This window comes from Oncorhynchus gorbuscha, linkage group LG04, assembly GCF_021184085.1.
Source record: "Oncorhynchus gorbuscha isolate QuinsamMale2020 ecotype Even-year linkage group LG04, OgorEven_v1.0, whole genome shotgun sequence".
In the NCBI taxonomy this organism is placed as follows: Eukaryota; Metazoa; Chordata; class Actinopteri; order Salmoniformes; family Salmonidae; genus Oncorhynchus; species Oncorhynchus gorbuscha.
The window spans coordinates 25,594,609-25,609,056 of NC_060176.1; the positions used below are offsets into that span (position 1 = coordinate 25,594,609).

The following is a 14,448-nucleotide window of genomic DNA, read 5'->3' on the forward strand; positions in this document are numbered from 1 at the left end:
CAACAAAGTGTTTCCACACCTCACAAGCTACAGACAACAGACAACATGGAAAGCGGCAACACACAGCTAGGGACCATGTTCACAAATCTGATTGTGAACAGTGTGATATGTGGTGCAGTTATGTGTGTCTGATGGCAGTGTATTCCAGACATGGGAAGCTCTCACAGAGAATGCAGATTTACTAAAGGTGCTTTTCCTTAGGGGAACTATACAGTCACCTCTCGTGGCAGACCTTGTGGATCTGCTGCCATATGTCTGGGTTTTCTGTTTAACAAAAATATTGAGTGGAGGGGGAGCCAGGCCATTAAGGATCTTGAATACAAGACATGCGTCGGTGTATTGCACAAGATTTTCCCAACTCAAGAGCTCATGCTTTCTAAGGATGTGACAATGATGATGGCTATTGGGCTTCCTATCAAGCACTTTGAGAGCCTGTTTGTAGACAGACTGAATAGGTTTTAATGTTGTACAGCAAGCTTGGGTCCAACTAGTCAAGCATTATGTTAAGTGGAAGTACAGTTTTGCTACCTCTGTAGTCAAACAATTTCGTATAAATCGCTAGATTGAATAGCTAGATTGAATTTAGTTATTTGAATTACCTTTTTCACATGCTTTTTAAAAGAGAGGTTGGAATCAAGTATGATGCCAAGGTACTTAAAATCGGATACCACCTGGAGCTTCTCCCCTGACACATAGACATCTTGTTATGCAGGTGAATGAGGACCCAAAAGCGACTTGGCGAAAACAGAGTCTTTAATCCAGTAAAGTAAATATACAATCATAAAGCACAATTCCACTCGTAATGACGAGAACAGACTGGAGACTTTAATCATGAACTGCAGGTTGCCTCGGGAAGGCACTTGAACGTAGCAGACTCAGACACCTGCTCACCACGCAGCATCTGAGGGAAACACGACACGACAGGGCGATACACAGACACAGCACGGTGAACAATAGACAAGGATCCGACAGGGCAGAAACGGAAAACAAGGGGAGAAATAGGGACTCTAATCAGGGAAAAGATAGGGAACAGGTGTGGGAAGACTAAATGATTGATTAGGGGAATAGGAACAGCTGGGAGCAGGAACGGAACGATAGAGAGAAGAGAGAGAGGAAGGGAGAGAGAAAAAGGGGAACGAACCTAAAAAGACCAGCAGGGGAAAACGGGAAACAGAGGGAAAAGCAAAATGACAAGACAATATAAGACAAAACATGACAGTACCCCCACTCACCGAGCGCCTCCTGGCGCACTCGAGGAGGAATCCTGGCGGCAACGGAGGAAATCATCAATAAGTGAACGGTCCAGCACGTCCCGAGACGGAACCCAACTCCTCTCCTCAGGACCGTAACCCTCCCAATCCACTAAGTATTGGTGACCCCGTCCCCGAGAACGCATGTCCATGATCCTACGTACCTTGTAAATAGGTGCGCTCTCGACAAGGACGGGAGGGGGGAGGGAAGACGAACGGGGGTGCGAAGAAAGGGCTTGACACAGGAGACATGGAAGACAGGATGGACGCGACGAAGATGTCGCGGAAGAAGCAGTCGCACAGCGACAGGATTGACGACCTGGGAGACACGGAACGGACCAATGAACCGCGGAGTCAACTTACGAGAAGCTGTCGTAAGGGGAAGGTTGCGAGTGGAAAGCCACACTCTCTGGCCGCAACAATACCTTGGACTCTTAATCCTACGTTTATTGGCGGCTCTCACAGTCTGTGCCCTGTAACGGCAAAGTGCAGACCTCACCCTCCTCCAGGTGCGCTCACAACGTTGGACAAACGCTTGAGAGGAGGGAACGCTGGACTCGGCAAGCTGGGATGAGAACAGAGGAGGCTGGTAACCCAGACTACTCTGAAACGGAGATAACCCGGTAGCAGACGAAGGAAGCGAGTTGTGAGCGTATTCTGCCCAGGGAGCTGTTCTGCCCAAGACGCAGGGTTTCTGAAAGAAAGGCTGCGTAGTATGCGACCAATCGTCTGATTGGCCCTCTCTGCTTGACCGTTAGACTGGGGATGAAACCCGGAAGAGAGACTGACGGACGCACCAATCAAACGACAGAACTCCCTCCAAAACTGTGACGTTAATTGCGGGCCTCTGTCTGAAACGGCGTCTAACGGGAGGCCATGAATTCTGAACACATTCTCGATGATGATTTGTGCCGTCTCCTTAGCGGAAGGAAGTTTAGCGAGGGGAATGAAATGTGCCGCCTTAGAGAACCTATCGACAACCGTAAGAATCACAGTCTTCCCCGCAGACAAAGGCAGACCGGTAATGAAGTCTAGGGCGATGTGAGACCATGGTCGAGAAGGAATGGGGAGCGGTCTGAGACGACCGGCAGGAGGAGAGTTACCTGACTTAGTCTGCGCGCAGTCCGAACAAGCAGCCACGAAACGGCGCGTGTCACGCTCCTGAGTCGGCCACCAAAAGCGCTGGCGAATAGACGCAAGAGTGCCTCGAACACCGGGATGACCAGCTAACTTGGCAGAGTGAGCCCACTGAAGAACAGCCAAACGAGTGGAAACAGGAACGAAAAGAAGGTTACTAGGACAAGCGCGCGCGACGCAGTGTGCGTGAGTGCTTGCTTAACCTGTCTTTCAATTCCCCAGACTGTCAACCCGACAACACGCCCATAAGGAAGAATCCCCTCGGGATCAGTAGAAGCCACAGAAGAACTAAAAAGACGGGATAAGGCATCAGGCTTGGTGTTCTTGCTACCCGGACGGTAAGAAATCACAAACTCGAAACGAGAGAAAAACAACGCCCAACGAGCTTGACGAGCATTAAGTCGTTTGGCAGAACGGATGTACTCAAGGTTCTTATGGTCTGTCCAAACGACAAAAGGAACGGTCGCCCCCTCCAACCACTGTCGCCATTCGCCTAGGGCTAAGCGGATGGCGAGCAGTTCGCGGTTACCCACATCATAGTTGCGTTCAGATGGCGACAGGCGATGAGAAAAATAAGCGCAAGGATGAACCTTATCGTCAGACTGGAAGCGCTGGGATAGAATGGCTCCCACGCCTACCTCTGAAGCGTCAACCTCGACAATGAATTGTCTAGTGACGTCAGGAGTAACGAGGATAGGAGCGGACGTAAAACGTTCTTTTAGAAGATCAAAAGCTCCCTGGGCGGAACCGGACCACTTAAAACACGTCTTGACAGAAGTAAGAGCTGTGAGAGGGGCAGCAACTTGACTGAAATTACAAATGAAACGCCGATAGAAATTAGCGAAACCTAGAAAGCGCTGCAACTCGACACGTGACCTTGGAACGGGCCAATCACTGACAGCTTGGACCTTAGCGGAATCCATCTGAATGCCTTCAGCGGAAATAACGGAACCGAGAAAAGTAACGGAGGAGACATGAAAAGAGCACTTCTCAGCCTTTACGTAGAGACAATTCTCTAAAAGGCGCTGTAGAACACGTCGAACGTGCTGAACATGAATCTCGAGTGACGGTGAAAAAATCAGGATATCGTCAAGATAGACAAAAACAAAGATGTTCAGCATGTCTCTCAGAACATCATTAACTAATGCCTGAAAAACAGCTGGCGCATTGGCGAGACCAAACGGCAGAACCCGGTACTCAAAATGCCCTAACGGAGTGTTAAACGCCGTTTTCCACTCGTCCCCCTCTCTGATGCGCACGAGATGGTAAGCGTTACGAAGGTCCAACTTAGTAAAGCACCTGGCTCCCTGCAGAATCTCGAAGGCTGATGACATAAGGGGAAGCGGATAACGATTCTTAACCGTTATGTCATTCAGCCCTCGATAATCCACGCAGGGGCGCAGAGTACCGTCCTTCTTCTTAACAAAAAAAACCCCGCCCCGGCCGGAGAGGAAGAAGGCACTATGGTACCGGCGTCAAGAGACACAGACAAATAATCCTCGAGAGCCTTACGTTCGGGAGCCGACAGAGAGTATAGTCTACCCCGAGGAGGAGTGGTCCCCGGAAGGAGATCAATACTACATTCATACGACCGGTGAGGAGGAAGGGAGTTGGCTCGGGACCGACTGAAGACCGTGCGCAGATCATGATATTCCTCCGGCACTCCTGTCAAATCGCCAGGTTCCTCCTGAGAAGTGGGGACAGAAGAAACGGGAGGGATGGCAGACATTAAACACTTCACATGACAAGAAACGTTCCAGGATAGGATAGAATTACTAGACCAATTAATAGAAGGATTATGACATACTAGCCAGGGATGACCCAAAACAACAGGTGTAAAAGGTGAACGAAAAATCAAAAAAGAAATAGTCTCACTGTGGTTACCAGATACTGTGAGGGTTAAAGGTAGTGTCTCAAATCTGATACTGGGAAGGTGACTACCATCTAAGGCGAACATGGGCGTAGGCTTGTCTAACTCTCTGAAAGGAATGTCATGTTTCCGAGCCCATGCTTCGTCCATGAAACAACCCTCAGCCCCAGAGTCTATCAAGGCACTGCATGTAGCACCCGAACCGGTCCAGCGTAGATGGACCGACAAAGTAGTACAGGATCTAGATGGAGAGACCTGAGTAGTAGCGCTCACCAGTAGCCCTCTGCTTACTGATGAGCTCTGTCTTTTACTGGACATGAATTAACAAAATGTCCAGCAAGTCCGCAATAGAGGCACAGGCGGTTGGTGATCCTCCGTTCCCTCTCCTTAGTCGAGATGCGAATACCTCCCAGCTGCATGGGCTCAGTCTCTGAGCCAGAGGAGGGAGATGGTTGCGATGCGGAGCAGGGAAACACCATTGACGCGAGCTCTCTACCACGAGCCTGGTAACGAAGATCTACCCGTCGTTCTATGCGGATGGCGAGAGCAATCAAAGAGTCCACACTTGAAGGAACCTCCCGGGAGAGAATATCATCTTTAACCACTGCGTGGAGTCCCTCCAGAAAACGAGCGAGCAGCGCCGGCTCGTTCCACTCACTAGAGGCAGCAAGAGTGCGAAACTCAATAGAGTAATCCGTTATGGATCGATCACCTTGGCATAGGGAAGCCAGGGCCCTAGAAGCCTCCCTACCAAAAACTGAACGGTCAAAAACCCGAATCATCTCCTCTTTAAAGTTCTGGTAATTGTTAGAGCAATCAGCCCTTGCCTCCCAGATAGCTGTGCCCCACTCTCGAGCCCGGCCAGTAAGGAGTGAAATGACGTAAGCAACCCGAGCTCTCTCTCTAGAGTATGTGTTGGAGAGAGAACACAATATCACACTGGGTGAGAAAGGAGCGGCACTCCGTGGGCTGCCCGGAGTAGCAAGGTGGGTTATTAACCCTAGGTTCCGGAGGCTCGGCAGGCCAGGAAGTAACAGGTGGCACGAGACGAAGACTCTGGAACTGTCCAGAGAGGTCGGAAACCTGAGCGGCCAGGTTCTCCACGGCAAGGCGAGCAGCAGACAATTCCTGCTCGTGTCTGCCGAGCATGGCTCCTTGGATCTCGACGGCAGTGTTACGAGCGTCTGTAGTCGCTGGGTCCATTCTTTGGTCGGATCCTTCTGTTATGCAGGTGAATGAGGACCCAAAAGCGACTTAACAGAAAACAGAGTCTTTAATCCAGTAAAGTAAATATACAATCATAAAGCACAATTCCACTCGTAATGACGAGAACAGACTGGAGACTCGATCATGAACTGCAGGTTGCCTCGGGAAGGCACTTGAACGTAGCAGACTCAGACACCTGCTCACCACGCAGCATCTGAGGGAAACACGACGCGACAGGGCGATACACAGACACACCACGGTGAACAATAGACAAGGATCCGACAGGGCAGAAACGGAAAACAAGGGGAGAAATAGGGACTCTAATCAGGGAAAAAGATAGGGAACAGGTGTGGGACGACTAAATGATTGATTAGGGGAATAGGAACAGCTGGGAGCAGGAACGGAACGATAGAGAGAAGAGAGAGAGGAAGGGAGAGAGAAAAAGGGGAACGAACCTAAAAAGACCAGCAGGGGGAAAACGAACAGAGGGAAAAGCAAAATGACAAGACAATATAAGACAAAACATGACACATCTGGCTCAGTAGCATCTGTTGCCCTCTTTGTGAAGCACATGCAAACAGTTTTTTTCACATTGAGATGCAAACACGAGTCACTGAGCCACTTTGTAACCTGGACCATTACAGTAGTGAGTTCTTGTGCAGCTTGTTGTTTGCTCTTTGCATGCACATATATCACTGTATCATCTGCATACATTTGAATTTCAGACCCAGTACAGACAGAAGGCAGATCATTAATGTACAGGCTGAACAGGAGGGGCCCCAGTATTGACCCTTGGGGCACGCCCACATCATAGCTACAAGTGGGCGACAGCTCATTGCTCACTCTGACACACTGAGTTCTGCCTTCAAGGTATGATTTCATCCATCTCAAGGCATCAGGGGAAAAGTTGAACTTGGACAATTTTGTGATGAGAATCTCATGGTTAACAGTATCAAAAGCCTTCCTTAGGTCCAGAAACACAGCCCCAACAGCACCCCCTTTGTCCATCTTGGACTTCACATTTTCCAGAAGAAAGCAGTTGGCCGTTTCTGTGGAGTGTTTCGCTCTGAAGCCAAACTGCATGAAGGGGCTGTTGTTGAGGTGGGCAATCAGTTGTTCTGCTACACACTTTTCAACAACCTTTGACACCACAGGTAGTATACTAATGGGCCTGTAGTTACTCACGTCAGCAGGGTCGCCTGATTTAAAGATGGCCGTTATTATGGCCGACTTCCATACCCTTGGAAACACACCGAGACCAATAGATGTGTCGGTGACCTTAGGAATGGGGCCAATGAGTGACTCTTTGTAGTTTTTAAGAAAGGTAGAGTCCATCCGAAACACATATTTGGCTTTAGAGTTCTTTAGTGAGCTAATCACCTTGTTCACCTTTGACTCAGAAACCTCCCTTATGATGAAGACAGGTTGAGTATCATTCACTAGCACTGAGCCCAAGAAACCAGTGGAGGGGTTCTCTGTCAGTACCCTGACAGAGTCAATAAAGTAGGAATTGAAGGCTATTGAACATGATGGATTTTTTTCAGGTTCAAAAGCTCTTCAAACGATCTGTCTGTACCAGAAGATTGTGAGAGTGATTGCCATTCGTTATATTTGAACCTGAAGTTAAAAATCTGAAATCAGACAAGCAACAGAACCCCTCATTGACCTTGACTGACCTTGAAGGGCTCCTACTTGCCCCGTTAGAATGATTCACCAACTTTGCCACTTTGATCTCTATACTAACGCTCTGACCTCTGACCCAGTGTTGACATCTGTAACTCACATCAGAGTCACCTTATAGGGTAAGACAAACAGCAAGTGAAGATACTGAGGGTGAAAGGTCAAAAGCCAGCTGGCCCCAAAACCCATGACTTAACAATTCCTCTGAGGGAAAGATATTACATTATTTGACACATCTAAAAGCGATGGAAGTGGTACTCTAAACACACCAAAAGGGGCTGAAGTAAGATGCTATGGCTGAACATCTGTCCATCTGACCCCTAAAATAACATGTGATAATCTCTGACAGGAAGTGACATCACCGGAGGAGAGGTGGTGTAATGGGTTCCATCCTGTCGTGGGCTGGGTTGGCAGGGACTCACAAGGAGAGGAGTTCTTGGAAGAATGAACAGATTTGCTCAGCCCAGGGGGTGACAGATACAACGCCCTCTACAGGACAGGAGGCAGAGTCACCTTCATACTGCTAGTCCCCTGGGAGAATTGGACAGATAAACTCTTCTCCTTCTTCACTCATTTCCTATTACACCTTTTTCTTTGCATCAACTACACCGTCTAGCTGTTGTTCTCTGAGTCTGAAGTACCTACATCCTCTCCTGTTTTCTGCTTTCTTGTTTGTCCTAATCTTTAATGTGTAGGCTACACCTGTGAGTCATAGTCCTGTTTATCAATTCTGAGAATAGAAGTGGACAGGGGCGCAAGTTTCACTGGGGATGGAGGGTACATGCCCCCCACCCCCATATGGCATTTTTGTCCCTCTCCCCAGTTTTAACATTGGGATGTGATACAAAACGAGGCAACATGTGCTTTAGGACCATGCGTACGCCTCAGAGTGTCGGGTAGGCTGTTTGGAATGTTTATCTGACTGGATAAAAACAATATTTATACAGTACCAATCAAAAGTTTGGACACATGGACTCATTCAAGGGTTTTTCTTATTAGACTATTTTCTACATTGTAGAATAATAATGAAGACATCAAAACTATGAAATAACATATATGTAATCATGTAGTAACCAAAAAAAGTGTTAAACAAATCAAAATATATTTGAGATTCTTCAAAGTAGCAAAAGCTTTCTCAACCAGCTTCATGAGGTATTCACCTGGAAAACATTTAAATTAACAGGTGTGCCTTGTTAAAAGTTCATTTGTGTTATTTCTTTCTGTAATGGTTCTCTTGTGGTGAAGGAGAGTCGGACCAAAATGCAGCGTGTAGATTGCAATCCATAATTTAATAAACAAACGTAACACGAATCTAAATACAAACACTACAAAAAACGTAACGAAAACCGAAACAGCCTATACTTGTGTACACTAACACATAGACAGGAACAAGGACACTAAGGACAATCACCCACAAAACACACAAAGAATATGGCTGCCTAAATATGGTTCCCAAACAGAGACAACGAAAACACCTGCCTCTGATTGAGAACCACTCCAGACAGCCATAGACTTTGCTAGATCACCCCACTGGCTACAATCCCAATACATACCAAAACCCCAAGACAAAACACACCACAATACAAAAACCCCATGCCACACCCTGGCCTGACCCAAACATGAAGATAAACACAAAATACTTCGACCAGGGTGTGACACTTTCCTTCTTAATGCGTTTTAGCCAGTCAGTTGTGTTGTTACAAGGTAGTGGTGGTATACAGAAGATAGCCCTATTTGGTAAAATACCAAGTACATATTATGGCAAGAACAGCTCAAATAAGCAAAGAGAAATGACAGTCCATCATTACTTTAAGACATGAAGGTCAGTCAATACTGGACATTTCAAGAACTTTGAAAGTTGTGCAGTCACAAAAACCATCAAGCGCTATGATGAAACTGGCTCTCACGAGAACCGCCACAGGAAAGGAAGACCCAGAGTTACCTCTGCTGCAGAGGATAAGTTCATTAGAGTTACCAGTCTCAGAAATTGCAGCCCACATAAATGCTTCACAGAGTTCAAATAACAGACACATCTCAACATCAAATGTTCAGAGGAGACTGTGTTTTTGTGAGATGCAGAGTGAGTAAATGGATTATCTCCACATGTGTGGTTCCCACCATGAAGCATTGAGGAGGTGGTGTGATGGTGTGGGGGTGCTTTGCTGGTGACACTGCCAGTGATTTATTTAGAGGCACACTTAACCAGCATGGATACCACAGCATTCTGCAGCGATACTCCAACCCATCTGGTTTGCGCTTAGTGGGACTACCATTTGTTTTTCAACAGGACAATGACCCAACACACCTCCAGACTGTGTAAGGGATATTTGATCAAGAAGGAGAGTGATGGAGTGATGCATCAGATGACCTGGCCTCCACAATCACCCGACCTCAACCCAATTGAGATGGTTTGGGATGAGTTGGATGGCAGAGTGAAGGAAAAGCAGCAACAAGTGTTCAGCATATGTGGGAACTCCTTCGTGACTGTTGGAAAAGCATTCCAGGTGAAGCTTGCTGAGAGAATGCCAAGAGTGTGCAAAGTTGTCAAGGCAAAGTGTGGCTACATTGAAGAATCACAAATATAAAATATATCCTGATTTGTTTAACACTTTTTTGGTTACTACATTTTCCATATGTGTTATTTCATAGTTTTAATTTCTTCACTATTATTCTACAATGCAGAACAGAGTAAAAATAAATAAAAACCCTTGAATGAGTAGGTGTGTCCCATCTTTTGACTGGTACTGTATATTGAGGCAGATGGCAGGGAGAGGTGAAGGGAGTGATGATTGAAGGGAGATATCATGCAGCCCACTGGCTCGACCCTCAAGCCTTATATGGACTTCCTGCCCCAAAGAGGCAAGCCTGTGGTTCATTAAGCCATGAAGTGCTTGGGGATAAAAGAGGATATGGGCTGCACAAACAGGGAGAGGACTGTGAGGGAAACATGTGTTATGGGGAGTGTGAGAAGCGAGAGAATTATCTGTGTAATTATCTATTGTGACCTGGACTGTCTGATTACCCCCACGGTGTACCGAACCAGTTTGGCTGTTTTAGGATTACCCCTGGAGAATGGAACGGACAACGAGAATGGATTATGAACTGTGAACTGGTTGCTGAATTCCCCCCTTCCCCACAGTGTGCAAATCTCCCTAATAAATTCCCCATTTGTATTATAGTTGTGCTTTGTGTGGGTCTTTGGTTATTGAGCTTGGTGACGTGGAAACCCTAACCTCTTGAGCCTGCAACAATATATATTATGCCCCCCCCCCCACTTCTAAAACCAAAGTTCCGCCCCTGGAAATGGAGAAGTACTGCCAATCTACATGTATAATTATGTCTGATATGAGTTGCACATATAGGTTGTGCCCTATGATTGACATAAGAGTACATCTTTCTCTACCTCTCCCCCCTCGCTCTGTCTCTCTGTCTCCCTCTCGCTGCCTGCTGAGTAAATCCCTCAACCCCTCGGACAGTCATCCGGACATTGTGTGGAGGAATGGAAAAGAGGCAGGAAGCACTCTCTGCCCCCCTCCCTCCCCCCGGTTGGTCTCTGCAGAATGTAGGTCTCTGCTCGCCTACAGCCATCAGCAGCAATCAGTTCTGCCCCAGTTACTGACGCATCACAGAGACCAAAAACACACACACACACACACACACACACACGCACGCACGCACGCACACACACACACACACACACACACACACACACACACACACACACACACACACACACACACACACACACACACACACACACACACACACACACACACACACACACACACACACACACACACACACACACACACACACAGAGAGAGACAAGCAGCAGACACAAATATATAATCATTAACATCCTGTGCACACATTCATGCACATGGCCTAAACTTATTCATATATCACACATCTAGCAGCGCATAAACTCTCATAGACACACACAGAGACACAACACAATCACTCACACACTAGGAAACTGATGATGCACAGTCAGACAAAACCACAGTGTCAGAGACAATATCATGTGTTCATGTGGACAATATGCATATATATATATATGTATATATATACATATATATACACACACACACACACACACACATATATATATATATATATACACACGTATATATACACTGCTCAAAAAAATAAAGGGAACACAAACAACACAATGTAACTCCAAGTCAATCACAATTCTGTGAAATCAAACTGTCCACTTAGGAAGCAACACTGATTGACAATAAATTCCACATGCTGTTGTGCAAATGGAATAGACAACAGGTGGAAATTATAGGCAATTAGCAAGACACCCCCAATAAAGGAGTGGTTCTGCAGGTGGTGACCACAGACCACTTCTCAGTTCCTATGCTTCCTGGCTGATGTTTTGGTCACTTTTGAATGCTGGCGGTGCTTTCACTCTAGTGGTAGCATAAGACGGAGTCTACAACCCACACAAGTGGCTCAGGTAGTGCAGCTCATCCAGGATGGCACATCAATGCGAGCTGTGGCAAGAATGTTTGCTGTGTCTGTCAGCGTAGTGTCCAGAGCATGGACGCGCTACCAGGAGACAGGCCAATACATCAGGAGACGTGGAGGAGGCCGTAGGAGGGCTAAATGGCCGTCTGCTAAATGGCATATATTATTATTATTATTATTATATTATATTATAGAGAGCAACAACCCAGCAGCAGGACCGCTACCTCCGCCTTTGTGCAAGGAGGAGCAGGAGGAGCACTGCCAGAGCCCTGCAAAATGACCTCCAGCAGGCCACAAATGAGCATGTGTCTGTTCAAACGGTCAGAAACTGACTCCATGAGGGTGATATGAGGGCCCGACGTCCACAGGTGGGGGTTGGGCTTACAGCACAACACCGTGCAGGACGTTTGGCATTTGCTAGAGAACACCAAGATTGGCAAATTCGCCACTGGCGCCCTGCGCTCTTCACAGATGAAAGCAGGTTCACACTGAGCACATGTGACAGACGTGACAGAGTCTGAAGACGCCATGGAGAACGTTCTGCTGCCTGCAACATCCTCCAGCATGACCGGTTTGGCGGTGGGTCAGTCATGGTGTGGGGTGACATTTCTTTGGGGGGTCGCACAGCCCTCCATGTGCTCGCCAGAGGTAGCCTGACTGCCATTAGGTACTGAGATGAGATCTGCTGCCCAATTGATGCAGGTCATACATTTCAGAGTAGTAGATCAATCATTCTAAAGTATAATATAACCATCTGCCTAGGCTTTAGGCTACAAGAACATACTGGAGAATATGCACTCTTTTCCCCAAAAGCATAGAATATTCCGGGCATCTGTGATTTAGCACCATTATTTAAGCAAATCACATTTATTTGAACGCTAGATATTGCGTCACTATCTCCGAGGCTTTGCTCAATGCAAAACACATCACTTTGGCAGATCGAAAGAACTGCTGTTGAACCTCTTAAGTTTGAGCCAGGAACAACACAGTATTTACTAACACTGGCTCTGTACAGCCACCTCATAGGGAGTGTGAGTACTCTTGAGTCAGAGAGACAGGCAGCAGTTTGGGGGGGTCAGTGGACGCAGAGACAACACAAAGAGGGGGAGAAGAGGAGGAAGAGCATTGCAGAGGAACTGCACTCATTAATCTTTCACTTTCATTCACCCTAAATTATTTAACAACCCCCAGTCAGTTGATTTATGTTGCAGTGCAATCTGGGCTCCTTTCTTTGATAAAGCAGCCCCATCCAGCCCTAATCTGGATGGGCCACTCCTGAGGTATCTCTCCTGGGAATCAGCCATCTCAGATGGGATACGCTGCCTGCCTGCCCCCCCCCCTTACTCGCTCTCTCTGTGCCCCCATCTTACTTGAGCAGATTAAAGGGTAAGAGGTGTCAAAGCCACCCCCACACACACACCACATCCTCCCCCAAATTTTGACACATCGTTATATTTTGAGATGGTTATTCGTTCTGATAAATAATATATGTGATGTATATTTTTTACACAGCAGCGCTACACATGTTTAAAACACACACGAGGTCATATCACGTTAACGCAAAGCTCCCAGAGCAAATCCGTCAAATGATATTCTACTCAAGTTCCACATTATTAGACATGTATACTAAACGTGTCGATTCACTCGTCCGCATGCATAAAAACCCATTCTGTCAGTTCTGCAATATCGTAAAACAGATATTCCATATGGCTCTTGTGATTGCGTGTCGACTCGACATACCGTAGGCCTGTCCATGGAGGGAACATGTCATGACCTGTGGTCTGTTCAGATCTCCGTCGGTGGACTGTCCTATGATGTCACGCTCGGCCTTCATACAGTCCTTATTACAGTGAGTTATAGCAGGGGAGACCCCCATCTGTACCAACCTCAACTTATCTTACACATGCATGCACACACACACTGTACAGGCACACACACACACACACACACAAGAATATTAGAATACATAAAATAGGATGAGCATATAGACAGGTTGGTTGCTTAGTAACAAAACTGATGCGTGAGCAGCCAGGTTGGCTCAGATTTTTGACAGCTATATTTTGTCCCCAATGTTGATTGACAACACACTCTAACTACATTTGCACAATAAGCACTTGTCTCTCAAATACAATGTTACAGTTGTTGGTTAGCTAGAGAGTGATTTGTAGCCACATAGCATTGACATGAAATCAGTCAAAATACCTCAAAACAAGACAGGGTATCAAGATCAAGCTACACCTAGCTGAAACTAGCCACTTACGATTTAACACATGCTGCTAGCTATCTGTCCATCCAGTATCACAACATACAGATTACTGCCCCATTGAAGCGTGTGCATTGTTTTCGTGACATTGTCAGGTAATCCATCTATGAGACAGAGAGGACAGAGAGAATAAGATGGTGATGAGAGAGGATGAGAGGGTATCTGGCAGACCAATGCCCACTGCTTTTGTAGGCATTTGAGCAATATTGTCATATTTCTTTTGACATAGTCATTTGAACCGATCCACAATGTTGTAGAAGCTAACATTGTATAACAGCCTCTTTTTTTTTTACCATCCCCTGCAGCATTTTGGGATAGTGTGTGGGTTGTGATGCAGAAACGTGTACAGTTCCAAGAAGGCTGTAGAATTAACAGCAAAAACACCTTGCTCAGATGTCTGCAACGTGGCCTAGATAAATCTCTGCTTCTTGATATCAAATGGGAGCATGGGATCTGATCAAAGTATTCTGAGAGAGAGGGGAAAGGAGAGAGAGCATACAAAAGACAAAGAAGAAATAGAGGGAGAAAGAAATGAAAAGTTGACAGAAAGGGCAGGCAACATCATA

The 14,448-nt window shown here is 46.6% G+C and overlaps 1 long non-coding RNA gene across 1 annotated transcript in view; it reads left to right on the forward strand.

The window, feature by feature from the left end:
* Positions 1–8,138, forward strand: part of LOC124033881 — a 95,617-nt gene extending 87,479 nt beyond the window's left edge. The window contains exon 3 of the long non-coding RNA XR_006838471.1: positions 7,493–8,138. This is a non-coding gene — a long non-coding RNA (uncharacterized LOC124033881). The remainder of the gene's footprint in view (positions 1–7,492) is intronic.
* The last annotated feature ends 6,310 nt before the right edge of the window (positions 8,139–14,448 follow it).